General features: G+C 43.1%; 1 protein-coding gene across 6 annotated transcripts in view; it reads right to left on the bottom strand.

Moving 5' to 3' along the window:
* RALY (RALY heterogeneous nuclear ribonucleoprotein) overlaps positions 1-18,261 on the bottom strand; it is a 77,166-nt gene extending 58,905 nt beyond the window's left edge. For 2 of the 6 annotated variants that reach the window (XM_032462137.1, XM_032462140.1), the window contains exon 1: positions 17,721-18,175. The gene's annotated coding sequence lies outside the window, so the exon portion shown is untranslated. The other 4 variants (XM_032462141.1, XM_032462138.1, XM_032462139.1 and 1 more) reach the window with 4 other exon arrangements.
* Positions 18,262-18,489: the final 228 nt, after the last annotated feature.

The raw sequence follows: 18,489 nt of genomic DNA, 5'->3' as shown, positions 1-18,489 counted from the left end.
ATTGATCCATTTCTAATTAGAAGCAGTGTCAGTGCTTCTGACAGAAGGTCAGGGCCTAGGCTGCCTCTGCTGGCCCCTAGCCAAAGCCTGAAATGCCCTGTCCAGGGTAGATAGACAATGGACACTTTCATGGTAGAAAAGTATCCCAGATTGAACTCATCATAAAGCAACATGAAATTTTAGAGCTGAAAAGGCCCTTTATGAGCATGAGCCTTGTTAAATTCCAGTTGAGAAAGCTATGGTCCAGAAAAGATAACTTGTCCAAGGTGATACAGAAAGATAATGCAGATGTTCTTACTTCTAGTTCCTTCCTCCTGAGCAGTGCTTCCCAACCTGGACACACAACAGAACTCCGGGAGCTTGTTAAAAACACAGCTTTCCAGGCTCTACCCTAGAAAGTCTGATTTGGAGTATCTACAGTGGCTCTGGCTCTTTTGCTAACTGTAAGATCACTGTCCAATAGAAGTGACCCCTGAAATCACAGGATCGTTTGGAACTAGGTTCAAATACACCTTGGCTCATAATGGTGCCACTTAGAAGCAATCTGCTATTATTCAATATAGCCTTCACCACCTCCACCATAACAGAGTTATTCTAGGGGCCTTAGTCAAAGATCTGTCATAAATGGTTCAGACTTCCTTATGGTCTACTAGCTTGGCTGTCAACAAAGACATTTCCCTTTCAAAACTAGTCTGAAACTACAATATCTCTTATGAAGATTAGAAATACTTAAGGTGGGAAATTCAAAGAATAATGGGAGATGGTGTGGTACTGAGTATGTGGAGCTGGAAAGTAGACACATGTCAGCATCTGTGTGTAGGGAAGGACTTGTGTGGCTATATAAGGGAGTGGACAGTGTGATGCCTGTGAGACAGGGTTGCAGATATTTTCAAGGTACACAAAATTCTGGGTATTTAGGTAGAAAACAGTGGGACAGGGGTATAGGAGGATAAATGTGTGGCAACGTGGCAGAAGGAAGCAGATGACCTGAAGGTGTAAGGGAGATAGTATGGGTGTGTATGGAAAAGAAGAAACACGTGCACCTTTGTGACTCAACTGTATGTGTCTATGTCACAAAGCATACAAACCTGTAGGGACAGAAGAGTGTGTATTTGTCTGTGTGGCCTAGACACCTGTATGCATGAGAAAACAGATCCATGAGTATTTCTGATTTATCCAGTCCTAGCTTTACCTGAAGGTTCATATCACTCAAGGGCAGGCCTCTCCACAGAAATTTCTCATTAAAATTGACATTTTGACAACTACTAAAAAAAAAAAATAAAATGATAACAACACCTCTAACATCATGGGAGGTTAAAAAAGTCAATGCCAATAAAACACAAGAGACAGATGAGAACCAATTAGGCCATGATTACTTCTCAGCTTCACAAGCGGAGGTGTTATTTGTAGTTAAATGTTGTATAGCTGATTCACATCTCAACTTAAAGGCCTGAATTTCCTGCGTTATCTGCGGAAGAAGGCAAGAAAGAAGAAAGAAGGTAGAGAAAAGTAACCAATACAGTGTTAAAAAAAAAAAAAAAAAAGACTGGAGCAATGGAAAGATGAAAGAAAGGGAAAAGACTGAGAAGAAACCAAAAGCAAAAGGCAAGTGAGGAGGGAGAGAGAGAAAGAGAGAGAGAAAGAGAGAGAGAGAGGGAGAGAGAAGGGAAGGAAAAAAGAAAGAAAAAAAGGTAGAAAAGGCAGGAGAAAAGAGAGCATTTCCTTCAGGCTGGCCTAGAAATTTAGCACACATTCTAGTAGGAATTCTAGCTGAGGTAATGAGTGAGGCCTGACCCCTGTACTTCCTCACAGCTTTTACTCCAACCATCTGAATGTTCTTCTCACCATCTTTGCCAACTGAACTTGCAAATCTTCAAAGACATATGCAAATACTACCAGTTTCTGGAAGCTTCCAAGACTTCTCTCAGTAGTTCTCTCTCAAGAATTCTGTAAACTGCTGAAACACTTTATCATATTTCACCTGTAGCATTTAACATTCAACCTTATACCATGGGTATGTGTACAAATACAGTTCTTTCATTCATTCCACAAGTACTATTTGTGCCAGGCCTATAACACAAGGTTAACAGATAAATAGCACACTGTCCCTTGGCCCATAAGGTTTCAATTTTCATGAATGAGAGCAGACTCAGGTGTGATACAAAACCAGAGTACAGAATTAGAAACAAAGTAGAGAGAAGATCAAAATTAATTCTGCTTATGGAGAGATCACAGAAAGCTTCACTGAAGAGGAAGCATTTGAACAGTTATGACAGATGAGTAGGAGTTGTCAGGTAAAGAGGACAGAGAGCCAAGAGGGCTTTCTACTCAAAGGGAATAGTCAAAACAGTCATTCTCCTAAGCAGGAGCACAGGGAAACACTGGATGTTAAGCACTGGCCTGCTGACAAAAGGTAGTAAAGTGAGGTGGTACCAGACTGTATAAGCCTTGTAGCCAAGCCCATAGTTGAGATTTTTATCTTTCCAGTTGGGGTGGAGGTGGAGAAGAATACATACAATCTCCCTTATTAGTTGCCCTACTTTAGACCAAGTCCTCTCAAAACTGGAAAACAGGCCCAATTCCAGGCTCTGCCTATTGCAGTGGCATCACAAGAATTTTCCATGGAGGAGGAGGGCAACAGTGAGAGAAAAAGAAAGGATGGGGGATTGGGGTGCAAAGGGAGGGTAGTAGGACACAAGGAGGAAGGCTCTGGAGGGGAGAAACAGAGAAGAAGAGAAGAGGCAAGGAAGGCACAGGAGGGATGGGTCCATCCTGGCACTGACGCTCTTTGTTGCTGAGCTGTCCTCTACATCCTTCCAGGTAGAAAAAATAAGGTCAATTTGATGCTAGTGACAGAAATAGACTCTTGCGCCAAGATGAGGCTGAGCATGTTATTAACTGCCACCTCAACCCTCCCTTTGCTCAGGATGATAGGGCTGTACTAAGTAGGGGAGTTCACCCAGCTCTACCAACCATCCCAAAGTATGCCAGAAGCCCCTAGCCGCGTGCCCTAAGAGCATGAGGCAGGAGCACCAAAGGTCTGGAGTTCCAACAGGGGCCTGCCCAAAATCTATGGCTGCTGCTTAGGGTCCTAGAGGAAAGTTCTGCTTCTTTCTCTGGACCTTAGTTTCATCTGCAGAGCAAGGGAAGTAACGTGAGGCTGAGGGCTAAGATATTACAGAAGTTGCTTCCCATAGAGGGTGATGTTTAACGTGGGAATTTTCCTAACCTATCAAGTGTTTACTTCATTTTTTCCACTCTAAGCTATGGCCAGTTTGAAGCCAAGAAGCCAGACCCAAAATGGAAGTCTTCCCTGACACCATCGTCCATTTGGCCCTGTCCAAAGTTTTGTTCCTGCCCAGACCTTTTTATCTCATATGTCACAAGGAGATGCTCAGTCCCAAGGATGTGTTTTATCTGACCCACACAAGTTTGTTTAAAAACCCTTCAGTCAACTGCCAACATTTAAAATCAGATCTCTTTTTTTCCCCTAATTTGATTTTTAGTTTCTCTTAAAAATATCAGTGATCTGGCAACACTAGACCCTCTGGGGTAAAAAATCAAATGATCCTATATGATCCTATAATTTATCTGATGTGCTCTCAATTTCTCTAAAAAATTTAAGATAATTTATCATCCATTCCATAACATGACTTAATATAAAAGTATACTTCAAAATTACTAGTAATATTTAAACTAATCCAGCTACAAAAAATATTTTGAGTACATCAAAACTTCAGGAAGATACGTGGTTTATCCTGTGATTTCACGCATCCCAGTTTGAGAAACTCCAACATAGTTTATCTATTCACTCAAAAAATACTTAGGTCCTATGGTAGGTACTGGGAAAACATTAATTAACAAGACAGACATGGTTCCTACCTTTGCGGAGCTCAAGGTCCAGTGGGACATAATGGAAAGAAGCCATATAAAATAGGAGGCACACACTATATACAAAAATAGATTTAAAAAAAAGTTTCTTCTGTATAGCACAGAAAACTATGTTCAATATCTTATAATAACCTTTAATAAAAAAATATGAAAACAAATATATGTATGTATATGCATGACTGGGACATGCTGCTGTACACCAGAAACTGACACTCTGTAATTGACTATACTTCAATTAAAAATTAAAAAATTAAATAGGAGGCATGAAGAAACACTAAACTGAAGATCTCGCGTATATTCCACAACCTAGTGACCCCTTATGATACTTTTTCAACCTCTTTAGACCTGTTTTCTTGCCTATAAATGGAAAGGGTTTTATCAGGCAGTTGCTGCTAAAAACTCCTTTCCAGCTCCAAATTCTATTAGCATCACAAGAACTTAGCCCAATACCCTTTTCAAGTTCCTAACACTTATTAGCTTCCTCATTTTATCTGGGAAATCGTGATCAGTTGTCATGGAAATTGCCATGCTCCTCCACACATTGGATGATGATGTTACAGTAATTACAAGAAAAAGGGAACAGGCAGCAAGAGTCACTCAGAAAGTCACTCACTGTCAATACACAGGAGCTGCTCTAACTGAAGTGGAGGGTGAGGGGAACGGACCAGGTACTAGCTCATAAGTAAAACAGTTTTGATTTCTATTGGATGTTGTGATTTCTTTCATGAGACAGCAGGCCCATTTCACCCCAGCTTGTGAGTTGTTAGATGCAAAAAAAAAACAAACCAATTTTACAAGGATGAGGTTCACTGAGCCTTTACTAGTTTGTTTGCTGTTCTTCTGAAGTCCTAAGACAAGTCAAAGACAGATTTGCTGGGCAACGGGGGCACCAAAAGTTCCTGGTAAAATTAAGATAATTCATCCAGTCCCAGGGACTATGAGCACTAAAACTGGGCAAAATCTCTTCAATATTAGAGTTCCATCTAGAACTAGGCTGACCCAAGCAGGTGGCAAAAATAAGTACAGCTGACTAACTGTTTCAAAAGAAAAAAGCTAGCCTGGTGATAAATGCCAGTGCAACTGGCACTGGGCTTGGATAGCAAAGAAATCACATGAATTGGTGTGGGCTTTGACAAACTTGAGAATAAATATGATCTTAAAGGAGCCAGCCAATAAAGGAGCATGTGGAACTAAGGAGAGAAATGAAGAACATGATTCTGTAAACCCAAGCATTTTGTTAAATTGGCCTGGATCTCCAAAGGCTTACCCAAAGATCAGAGCTGCATCCCTTTGCCTCAGAGTCCCAAAAGAGTTAAGCTACAAGCTTCTTAAACATGGACAGGCCAGTGCACAGTCATAATACAGGGGAGTCCACTGTAGAGGGCTCAGGAAGTGAAGCCTGTAGAATAGTTGGGGACTTCCCACTCCTGTGAATAGGAAAATGCTCATGGGCAGCTTCAGGCTCCAGCCCCTGCTACATTCTCAAAAATTTTACTCCCTATTCAGGAGAACTCAGTCACCCTCATAGCCCACATGCCAGGGCATCTGATCTCATATTATCTCCAGTGAAAGCCCCAATCTACCCAGGCTGGGGTCCCACACAAGATAAAAATATTGCAGGCTAAACAACGCAAGAGGCTGCCACTCTGCAACCTCTGATCCCGAGGGTAAGATCCTCTGAAAATATCTGGAACAGAAAGGATTTAGGTGTTCCCTAACGACTCCAAGCTTTTATCAGAGAAACTGCTTTTCTAAGGAGCTATCCAGGGTCCTAGGTTACTCAGCTCCTGAGCTTTAGAATCCGTGATTTCATAGCCTTCTTCTCTGGCTTGATCCACTGTCAACTTTTTTTTTTTTTTTAAGACTTTTAAAAGATGTTTGCTAACAGAAAACAGTCTTATTCATATGAGTATCACCCACAGCATAAAGTATCATGCCATCAAATGGTCATAGGCACACAGAATACTACTCCTGTAAGAGCTCTCAGTGCCCACATCAAAGAACCTAAGGCCCAGAGAACTGAAGGTGACTTACTCAAACTCACAGAATGAGTAAATAGTGAAAAGGAAAGGGTACAGGCTTTGAAGGCAAGAAGGCAAGAAGGCAAGGCTGCTGTAAGGTCTTGGGCAAGTCACCCAACCTTTCTCAGTCTGTTTTCTCATCTGCAAAATAAGAGTACTATCTATTTTTGTAGGGTTGCCACAAGGATTAAGAGATATTGCCCACTAGATAAAACCACAAATTTACAGGAAATACAGAAGACAGAGGAACATATTAAACACACCACAAAGACACAATGAGCAAAATTTCTACAGGAAAAAACAATCCAGCTCCTTCAACAAAAAAGGGAGGGGGAAAAAAAAGTGAACTTACAAATTAAAAAAAAAAGACTTAAAAGACATAACAACCAGGGGTAAGGGGTATATAGCTCAGTGGTAGAGTGTGTGCCGGGCATGCATGAGGTCCTAGGTTCAATCCCCAATGCCTCCGTGAAAGCTGGGGTGGGGAGGGGCAGACAGACGTAACAAACAACTAGAACATGTGGACCTTATATAAATCCTAACTCAACAAACTGTAAAAATAAGATTGTGACATTTACAAGAAAATTGGAAATTTGAACACAATCTGGATTTTGACGGTAGTAAGAACTGTTAAATTTTATAAGGTCTGATAATAGCATTGTGATTGTGTTTTTAAAAATCATCTTAGAAATACACTATGAAATATTTAAGGACAAAATATGACAGCTAAGCTTTCTTCAAAGCACAGGATGAGAAGTAGGTAGGGGTACAAATGAAGACTGACTATGAATAGATAACTACTGAAGCTGAGTGATGGGTACATCATGCTTCATTAACCTATTTTGTCTACTTTGTATATGTTTGAAATTTTCCTTATTAAAAATAAAACCAAATTGGTTAGGTTTAAATCCTGGCAACTCCGTTTACTAGCAGTCGACTATGGGCATATTTCTTAACCTACAGGTGTCTCTCTGTATGATAAGGAGCAACAGAACCTACTTCTTAGGGTTGAGGTGAAAATAAATGATTTCTAATACACATTTATGTATTATATTTAAAATTTATATGCAGTATGTAAAAAACTTTATATGTAAATATATGTCATACATATAAATTTTATATAAACATATGCCTTATCTAAGATTATATATAAACTTATATAGATTACACACACACACACACACACACAAGGACTTAGCACACAGTAACTTTCAGTAAATATCAGCTCTATTAGTACGAACACAAGTTACCAAGTATGGTATCTCAACAAAGTGGTCACCCAATTTATGGAAGATATTGTTAATATAAACGGCAGTGTCAGGTCTAGAACCCAGGTTGAACTTTTAATCAAGTACTTGACAAGTCCCCTCAACAGAAGGCCTAGAAACCCTCTGGTCAATGTCCCACTGACAGCTCTAATGCCCCTCGTATCTCCTGACAAATACCCCAGGACCTGACATAGGATCAGGAACTGACTAATGCTTAACATGCCTCTCAGAGAGCAGGCAGGGCCACCTTATTTCCCCAAACCAGGTAATTTAAGGTACATTTTCTAATATTTGCTTATAGAACAAAGGAAAAAGGCTCTAAGATATGATCAATGTTCATGCCAGCCTTCAAAGTGATTCGGTAAAACTACAGAAAATAAACATCCAGCTAGGGTCGACCAGGCAGGATAAAAGCTGACAAAGAAATAGCAATTTTTCCCTGAGCAAATATACAAGTAATAGATGAGCACTCAGACACCAAACTCTTTAGGTCTTGGCATTCCCCTTCCTCCCCCTCCATTTTAAGAGAATACAAACTCTCTTTTCACATACTTCAAGTATGACTGTTTGCTGGATTAATTTCTTCCCTAAAATAATGTAATTCATAGGCAAAGAGGCCATTCCTATCCTATCCAATTTAAATACAAATTGGCTTGGGAACAGTATTTGCCACCTGCTCCAGGAGGCTATGAGAAGGCACCACCCACCCACAAAGTATGGGACATGCCCTCCCCACTCTGCTCATTAGCAGGAATACAATGCCACTTGATACAGTCACCTATCTGTGTTTCTGCTCAAGTTGTTCCCGTTGCACAGTATGTCCTTTCCCCATCTCTGGAGCCTATATCTCCTGTGACCATACTTTCTGGAAACAAAGGGGGAGGGGAGAGCAGCACAGCAACTAAGATACCTGGGTGCTGCTTCTGGGAAGTCTGGGAGATTTGGTCCAGCCACAGTTTCATAATTTATAATCACAACCAGACAGGATATTAGAATTGGGATGATCCTGCATAATACATGGTGACTATCCTTATCCTACAAGGCCCAGCTCAAATGCTCACTCCTCCATAAATGACCCTTGAAGTAATCTCTCCCTCCTTTGAACTTCCCACTCTACCCCTTTATGGTACTGCTACCTGAGAGTTCATATCGTGGTTCTTAAAATTAATATCTGCAACTACACACTGACCAGAATGACATAAAATGAAAAAGACAGACAATGCTAAGTGTTGCCAAGGACGTGGAGCAACAGGAATTCTTTCATTCACAGCTGATGAGAGTGTGATCTCGTATGCCTCTGAAAACTATCAATAACTACTAAAGCTGAACCCTATGACTTGAGTATGTGGTGGGAGAACATTCACTCACTCTTCCCCCTTAACAATTTTGCCTACAGTCCTTTGCTCCATCATAGCCTGTCTAAATGCTTCCATCATTCTTTCTCCCAATCCCAAGCCTGGTCCAGATCACTCTTCTTGATCACTCTAGGCACAACATCTCCCCTTCTATGGAAAACTCTATTTACCTATTACCTCTGACAAATGACTCAAGGATTCTTCACATATAAATTGCATCATCTGGTTTCATAATGCATTTTTAGTAACATTATCTAACTTGCTCCTCACAGTAACACTGTGAGGAAAGCAAGATATAGGATATTAATCTCATTTCATTGATGAGAAAATGGAGGTTCAGAGAGGGAAAATGACTTATTCCAGTTTACCTGGCCAAATTAGTTCCAAGGAACAAGAGTAAGACCTTAGTCTTCCGAACCAAACTCTCTACACCAAAACTGCCTTATTATTAGCTGTATCTTCATGATTACCTTCTAAGAGACCATAGGTTTCCTGAAGGCAAGAGTATGCTTTACACATTTACATCCCTCACAGCACTAAGGAAGACACTTAGTGGGGTCCATACAGTTTAGCTGACTGATTTCGATATTCTCCCCAACCTCTGAGGACAAACACAGGCATATTTCCTCTTCTTTTGAGACCTCATAGGCAAGGCTAAATTGTTGGAAGAAATCATGAAGACAACATAGCATTCCAAATAACATTTATTTTTTGAGGGTAGGGACAAGAGAAGAAGAAGAGCCCTTCAAGACAGGGTAAATCAATGTTCCCTCATTTCCTAGGGCTCCATGCTGAAGTTGTCAAAGAAGACTGGCAGAGACAGTAACAACGAACCACAGTTCTGTCAGTTAATAAGTCACAAATTGATTAAGTGCCAGAAACCACACCTCAAATAATTCTACTAGCGAGCAAAATAGAGAGCTATTTTATTTCAAAACTGAGTATAATAAAACTTAAAATAATTCAATATGAAACTTAATTTTCTTCATTCCTAAATAAGAAGCTACACAGTGCCAGATCTTTCTAGAAGCCAGCCAGAGAACTGATGTGAGGAGAACAGGGAAAGCGCTAGGCAGATGTATGAACACCCAAACCTGAAGGACAATGTTGTCCCCTACCTGAAGGTTCTTGACTTTACACACTGGGTGTCGGACACCTCAGCAACAGAGGATAAACCTTGGATAACAGGCAGAAGAAAGGAAGAGAGGGAGGGAAGGCTGAAAATAAACTGAAACACTGGAAGTCAGATATTCAAATAGGTCTCCCTGCCTAGTGATACACCCATCAGTTCTGCTATTTCCAGTCTGAACCCTCAACCCAAATATCCAGGCCAGGGTAGCAAGAGGTAAGAACAAGCTAGGACCTGTTGTACTTCTCCCTGTCTCTCTCAAGACTGAATGTGATTTGAAGGCAGGAATCACGTGTTGTTTGGTTTTTATGTTCTCCTTAGGGAGTACACATAGCAGGTACTCCAAATTCCTGGAACAAATGGTTGAACTTAGGGATGGAAGGCCGTTGGACTTCCAAGCACAATCTTGCTACAGCAGCTAGGTAAACTATTTAGCAGGGTAACTCTACCTAAGATCCCAATTTTAGTAAGAGTTAATTTAATCGGTGTGAAAAATCATTTCAGGGTGAGTCTTTAAGTTATGAAGAAAACTTATTCTTGTGTTCAACTGATTCAAGCATAGCGATATTATTATATTGGAAGCACCATTCCTCAGTGCCAGCTTACAGCCATATGGAAGAACAAAGTCCCCAAGCCTTAAAATGGTCTGTGTAAGCAGGGAGCAACATTTGACTTCTCAGTGTAGCATGATCATACCTTCCAGAAAGGAAACCCAGACATAGAGAAATAATGAGTTATGGAAATGATTCTTTTAAATCTGCTGAGCTTGCTTTCCCTAACAAAAAGAATTAAAGGAAGCTAAACAAACAGATCAACAGATACCATGCAAACATCACCTGTAACTAGGCTTAGTGAAATCCTTAATAAAACAAACAGGAGACTGCTAAATACCAAGTAAATACCTCTGGAATGAAGAAAACCTGGCCAATAACATTAAGCTTCTAAATCTGGCCTTCTAAATAAGAATACTTACTTGGAATAAAGCAATGATTCTTATCTTGACAAACAGAACTACTCAGGCTCTAGAGATGGCATTTCAAGGGTCAGGTAACTTCAGCCGAGTTATCTACCTCATAAAGCTAAAGCTTTGAGGAAATGCAAATTTTTGGTCTAGTGTTTTTCCAGTCCTAGTACTGCTTGGGAATCTTATAGTGGTTTTTTATTTTCCTTTTATTCTATGATTTTAAACAGTTTGCCACCTATTTAGATATAGTTTGTTAGTCTTAGACTTCAAGTTTGCCCCATGGGACAACAGCTCCAAGTTTATGATGGAACTCAGTAGACTCAGTTTGATAAATTCATTTCACAAGCAATTTTTCAGCAATATGTCCACTCTAAAAAGCAATATCCATCTGTTTACATACTGAAAGGTATCTGTGAATCCAGAATTTAACCCTGTAAGATACTCTCAATCCTCTAACAAAGCCCTTTCTCCTTCCAGAGATGAATCCTTAAGCCACTTCCATAAAATCAGATACTCAGACCATTAAGAGGTCAAAGTATGATTCATGATTATCCAGTCCAACCCCCGTTTAGAGACAGGAAGACTTGTCAGTAAACTTCACCCAGGGAGTACTAGGTAATTACAATTAACATGAGTTTGGCAAGCAGTAAGAGCCCATGAAAGCTATCTCCCCCAGTGGGACTGCACTGGGCATGTTGGGAAGATGGCCAGATTTGCACTTTAGTCAGTGGAGCACTCCATATACATGTGTCTGAGCCTCAGAAAACCTGAGTATTCAATCACAAACTCCCCACTCCTACTCCAGCATAAAGAGCAGAGGGCAGCAGACAGTCTAAATGGCTCTTTGGGGATATAGACTAGAATTCATCCTTCCTCATCTCCTCCCAGGAGGTACAGCACATTTATTCATATGTAGGTCATTATGAAGTAACAGAAAGACACTAAAACTCTAAGGAAAAAGGAAGGCCTGTAGAAACAGAAGAGATAACTAACAATAATACTTGAGCAGATGCCTGTCTCTAGTTATTCACCGATTATTCCTCCCTAGAGAGGAAACTCCAATCCTTTTTCTGTCCCCAGTCCTCACCCTTTGGCCCCCCTAGATTATTTTATGAGGAAATAGGGCCAGAGAAGAAAAAGGGCTTGGTCAAGCCCACACCAACTCAGGGACCAGACCAAAGATCCTCAGACTTAAGACTAGGCTCCCAATTCATCCCAATGCCCTTTCTCTCTGGTCCTGAGAGTCCATGAGCTTCATGCCATCATGGGTCTGAAACTTTCCTTTCAGTACCCAGGGGGCAGCTGTAAGACAGCAGGCTAATATTACTACTTGCCACCTTCTCCCCTCCAGTTGTACATTTTATATACAAAGCTAAAACTGAATAAAACTAGGTTTTTATGGACACTCATGTGAAAACCCTCCTATGTCCACCCCTACACCCCTACCATTGCCTAACTAAGGAAGAAATGGGAGGAGAGAGGGAGAGAGGGTGGGAGGGAAGAGAACGGAAGAAAGAAAATCTCTCTCCAAGATATATACTGTCTAAATTATCATCCTAGAATCATAAAATGTTATTGCTAGAACGGACCCTGGGGGTCATCCAGTCATTATTTCCCATTGTTACTCAAATGAATAAACCTGGCCCTTTGAATAAGCCTGGACTTTCACCACCTGACAAAAAGACTGGAGCATGGAGCAGGGTCTCCAGTCTCTAATAAACATCCCTCCTGGTCCCTCCCCATCCTGTCCCACTCTCATCTGACCTGTCTCAGCCCACTCGCTCCCCTCCACTACAGTATTTAAGCTACTGAGTTCTGCTCCCCTTTTGAATGAAAGCTCCTCAAGCTATTTTACTCATCTTTGTTTTCCCAATGCCTAGCAGAGAGGAAGCAGAGGTGACTTAAAGAGGGACACTAATAAATGGAGAGAGCAATGCCAAAGGATGTTGTCTAGAGAAAACATAAGCTTTCCTTTCTTTTTTTTTTTTTTAACATAAGCAGTCTTCAGGGCTGTGCAAGGCCTGGATGTCTAAGAGCTAATATTTCCTCCTTTCCAAAACCAGTGTCTACATCATCCAGTTTAGCCAAGGACAGTTACCAAATTTGCTGTGCTGTACTCTCCCTCACCCCTGCTCCCCAGTCGCTCCCCTCGGAGAACTACAATCAATAACTGGAAGAAGGTAAGTGAAAGCAGACGCTACATGAGAAATCCTCCCCACCTCTTATGTGCTCCTCCTCCAGTGTCCTCACCTTAATAAACAGCATCCCTGTCTATACAACTGCACGAGGTGGAAATCTTGAAGTCTCCCTTGATTTCTCCTTTACCCTCCACACCAACAATCTATGATTGCATCTCATCATTCAATTCCATCTCTTCTCTACACACACACACACACAACATTCATTTGAGACACCATCACCTCTTGCCTGCACTACTGCAAAAGCCTCCCAACTGGTCTCTTTGTCCATGGTGCTCTAGCCCTCCAATCCATTCCCCGAACAGCTAGAGATATCCTTCTAAAATACACGCAGGATCATGGCCCCCTCACCAAAATGAAGTCCAAACTCTCCAACCTGGGCAACAAAGCCCTTTTATGACTTGGCCTCTGCTCTGCCAGTCTCATCTCTTGCACATCCACCCATCTCATGCTTTATGCTCTACCCAGGAATCTTAAGAAACTTATTTAACCCCTCTGGATTTGTTTTCTCACCTACAGAATGAGAATAGTAATAGTATGTACCTCTCAGGGTGGTTATGTAAGGAAATGAGTTAACACATGTTAAATGCTTAGAATGGCACCTGGTAGATATAGTAAATGGCCAAAAGTCTCACCTATTACCACCACCATCTCCAGACATGCTATTCCTCCTGCCTAGAACAGTCTTTCCTGTCTTGTCCTCAACTCTCCCAGTATCTTCTTTTCCTGGTTTACGTCTATCCCTTGAGGTCAAGACTTAGCCACTTTCTCCAAGGAAGCCTTCCCTGACCTTCCAAGGCTAGGTTAATTACCATTCCTCTGTACTCTCAAGATGCTTGTCCCTGTCACAATTCTAACACTATTTCCTTGCCTTTCTTCCCTGCCAAGACACCCAAATTCCCAAGCTTAGTATTATGCAAGGCAGATGCTTAATAATCGTTCCATAAATAGAAAACTTTCCAATAATGAGGTGCCCAGTGAAACACAATCTCAACAGGTAGCCAATTCAAATGTTGGCCAGGTGGCTGGCTGGTTTTCATGACTTTAAGTCCCTGAACTACAGGATTGTATCCAGTAAACAATTCAATACACTCTGACCTTATTATCACACTCAGGGATTTAGACTTTAATATGTAGATGATGTTGGCCCATTACATTTTTAAGGGAAGTGCAACATGCTCAGATCTGTGTTTGTTGACCTATTATCCATCCCTGCAACCCTACCATCCCAACCCCCTGTCAGCATCAGGACAAAATTCCAACTACAAAAACATAAATACATACCAGGAGAGTAGGTATAGCTTAAGTGGTAGAATGTGTGCTTAGCATGCACAAGGTCCTGGATTCAATCCCCAGAACCTCCTCTAAAATTAAATAAATAAATAAATAAATAAATAAATAAATAAATAAATAAATAAACAAACAAACAAACAAACAAACCTAATGACTTCCCCCTACCAAAAAAAAAACCTTTAAAAAAAAAAAAAGTAAAGAAAAAAAAAAAAACACATAAATACCATATCCCACCACTGCATCCCCCCAAATACACAAAGACACAGACAGTCAAACTAAAGGGAATTCTGAAAGACTATAAATGTAGCATTTAATTCCATCTTAACCACCTGCAAGCAATAAGGATCCATAAACACCCTCTAGGAAACCCAAAGCTAATCCCTCTTGTGTGCCTTTTGGAAAGAGGAGGGCACAGAGAGGGAGCATTTCATAAAGGTAATCCATTTAATCATCCTGAGTAGTTCTGATCCGAGCTGCTGTCATAGCACAGCTATTCCTGATCACTGCAGCCCCATATGCCCAAACCTGGGATAGTGAGAAAGGAAGATGCAAACAAAGCGAGGGTGGGAAGTCCTCTGGATTCTATTTCAAGAGCAGGAGATCTCTTTGGATGATACAGAAGAAGCTAGCAGAGATCTCCAAAAAAGACTTCAATGATAAGGAACTTTAATATACAGAGCAGGGGAAAGAGGGGGAGGAAGCTTAATCAGAGGGGTACAATCAGGCCTAGGTTCTTGCTCTGGAGCTGCATGCCACACCCTACTGCAGATGAGTTCTAGTAAACATTTTGGATTTACAGAGCACCATGGGGTTACATGAGGCACTTTAGAGTACCAGCTTTGCCAGTCACAAAAGGACAAACATTGTATGATTCCATTTATATGAGGTACCTAGAGTAGTCAAATTCATAAAGACAGAAAACAGAATGGTGGTTGGGGGTAGATAGGAAGTTAGTGTTTATACAGAATTTCAGCTAGGGAAGATGAAAAATTTTTAGACATGGATGGTGGTGGTGATGGCTGCACAACAATGTAAATATACTTAATGCCACATAACTATACATTTTTAAATGGTTAAAATGGTAGATTTTATCTTATGTATATTTTTACAAAAGAATAAATAAAAGCACACTGGCTTTCTCTTGTCTGCAATTATCAATTACATGACCCTAAGCAAGTCATCTAACTTCTCTAATCCTGTTTCTTCTTCTGTAAAACAGGGATAATAACACTGCCTAACTCATACAGTTGCTCTAAGGATCAAATAAGATACTCCACAGAAAGTCCTTAGTCCAGTGACTCGTACATGGAAAGTACTTAATGAATGTTAGCTATTATTTCTACTACTACAACTACTACAATGCACTTTCACAGCCATTTCTCATAGTCCCCCACAACCCTGTGAGTTTACAGATAAGGAAACTGAGGCTCAGAGCCACAACGAGTAGCTGAGTTCATTATGTCACATCAAATCAAATTCTTTGCCCATGAGAGATGTCCTGTCCTCACCAATTGTTAATTTAGTGATCTAAGTAAAGCAAGTGCCATAACCTTGCTATGTCGCAATTCTCAATTAGAGCTGTAAAAAGGAGATATAAACCAACTCTGCGAACTCTCTCATAGAACTGGATGAGACATGAGATCAGATAATGGTTACAGAAGAGTACTATAAATCATAAATAAAGTAACTATACAATAAAAGTGATGACTTACGAGAACTGGTACACATGTGCACAAAACCTGGCCTCCTTTTAATGCTAAACCTCCTTTCAATGCTGGGACTAAACAACTTCCTTGTGATTTCAAATTACTCAGGATTCCTGGTCTTAAGGCCTGAATAAGTAGTTTAGTGCCCTTTCAACAGGTGGTAAAGTATGGTAGAAATAAAAATAGTACTGGACAGGTAGGCAGAAGACTGGAATTCTAGTTCTGATTCTGTCACTAAAGCAGTCTGTGAATTTTAGACAACTTACTTCCCCTTTCCAAGGTTCAGTTAACAGGAAAGGGAACAGGCAAATAAAAAAGTTGGACCAGATTAAGACCCCTTCCAGCTCCTATATACAACGCTTAAGTCCAGAATCTTCAGACTTCAAAGAACTAATGCAAACCTCAGGAGACTCCTCAAGACCTGGCCTAGGAACTCCCCTGCCTGATCTTTAGACGTTGGAAAATTAGAACACTTGCCAAAGTTAATTTTAGTTCACTTTTACCCCTTTGGGCCTTATGTGAAAACAGGAGAAATAAATCCCTATTTGAAGGCACAGCGAGCAGAAGCAGTTCATTTGAGCCACTTTCTGCTCCCCTTCCCCGAGTCAGGATTTATAAACACCATAGAGAACAAGCAACGTTTGGGGAGGAACATACCACAAATATAAAAAACGGACCTTACTGTTCTTAAGGACTTAACGCCTTCCTTGAACCAAACCCCCAGGTAACATCAGTTGTGTTTGAGATCTGGAGTCTCTGCACCCAACAACTTCTAACTGGCAATATTAGCAAGAAATCCATAGTAACTTCCTTTCCCTCCCATAGATCCAGAATGGGATTTCAACCACAGTGGACACTGGCCCAGGGGTCAGGGAGAAGGGAGTTACATCTCTTAACTAATGGTGTAACCGAAGGTTAAGTCAAAAATCCCTTCTGCACAGGCTCACACTAAGAAATAAGTAACAGGTACTAACACCACGGTTTTACCCTTCTAAGGCTACTGTGATTTGGAGCACATTATTTAACCTCTCTGCCCCTTAATTTCTGCTTTTGTAAACGGGGATAACCCCAGAGGCCGTCGTAAGCATTAAATAAGACTTATGAAGTTCCTGAGTCAAGTCCATTAAACGTTACCTGTTGGTATTAAACACTACTCTCACATATTCCCTCACTGAATCCAAACACCCTTCGAGGCGACTTTCTTTCTCCCTTTTCACTGAGAGGCAAACTGAGGCTCCGCGGCCAAAGAGGATGCGTGAAGTGCGGAACACAGACTCAGCTCCAGGGCCTGCTGTTGTTCCTCTTTAAGCCCAAGGTGTGCATCGAGCCCAGGACGGGGAGAAGTGGGGGCCAGGGAGGCGCTCAGCCCCGCGGGGAGCGAAGTGCGACCAGTTTTGCGCGCCTCCGGGAGCCTGCAGCCTCAGCACGAGAATTAGAGCCGGAAGAAGCCCGCGGCCGAGGGCAGAGCCCGGGCCGGGCCCGCCCGAGGCCTCCCCAGCGCGGCCTCCGCTCCCTCCTCCTCCCTTCGCCGGGCGGGGCGGGGCGGGGCGCGAGCACAAAAGACTCCCAACTTCCGAGCGGGCGCGGGGCCCACCCCGCCAACTCCTGGCCCAGGCTCGGCCGGCGGGGAGGAAGCGGGCAGGGAACGCCGGGGGCGGCCAGGAGCAGGAGCGGGCGCGGGCGGGCCAGGCCGGAGACCCAGGGCGGCGGGACCCAAGGGGAGGGAGGTGCGGGGGGAGGGGGCCGGGAGTTACTCGGGCTCCCGGGACTCCCAGAATGGCCGAAAGAAGAGTTTCTAAAAATAGGCAGCGGCCCGCACCGAGAGGTGGGAGATCAAAAAGGAACAAGAAATACCCACCCGCACCTTTAAGGAGACGCCCGCGGCCCCCACTCACCCGCGCTGAGAGGTCTGGAGGAAGCCGCGCGGCGCGGAAGGAGGCGGTGCCGCCGCACACGGGGGCGGAAGGGAGGGAGAGAGGGAGGGACGGAGGAAGGCGGCGGCCCTGGCCGCGGCGTGAGGAGCTGAGCACACGCGCGGTTGTCTTCCCCACCGCCGCTACCGCCCCCTCAGCTTCTCTCAGATCAGCCAACCCTGCGCCCGCGCCGCTCGCGCGCCCAGCCGCACTGACAGCAGCGCGAGCCCCGCAGCCGCGAGTCCTTCCCTCGGCCGGCACCACTGGGTCAGGGGGCTGGGGGCGCCCGGAGCGGCTTCCCTCAGCTAGGCCCCGCCCGCCGCTCTGGCCCTAGTCCGGGAAACCCCCTGCCCCTGCCTCGGTATCCAGAGAAGGACACGGCGACACTACGGCGAGGAGTCACAATCCCGCCCTGACACAGCCAGCTCCCCAGGCGCACGGGCTCTCCCCACCTCCTCAGCCTAGGTTTGGAAAGGTCCAGAGCTTCGGCGGGGAGACGAAGAAGGAGGGGCCTGGGCGGGGCCTGACAGGAAGGAGGGACTGAAGTGGGAGTCTGGGGAGGCGGGGCTAGGGCGGGAAAAGAGACTCGCTTACCCCCACCAAGCTGAAGGCGGGGCGGGGCTGAGAGGTTGACCGTGCCGGAGAGGCGCGCAAGATGCGTATGGAAGACAGTGGAGGCCTCGCAGAGGCAGGAAACAGGGAGGTGCTTGAAAGGAGGGGTTGTGGGCGGGGCTAAACGGCAGCCTGCCCA

The sequence above is a fragment of the Camelus ferus genome, chromosome 19 (assembly GCF_009834535.1).
Source record: "Camelus ferus isolate YT-003-E chromosome 19, BCGSAC_Cfer_1.0, whole genome shotgun sequence".
Lineage (NCBI taxonomy): Eukaryota > Metazoa > Chordata > Mammalia > Artiodactyla > Camelidae > Camelus > Camelus ferus.
Note: the sequence above shows the minus strand (reverse complement) of the source record. Positions and strands in the feature narration are given on the sequence as shown.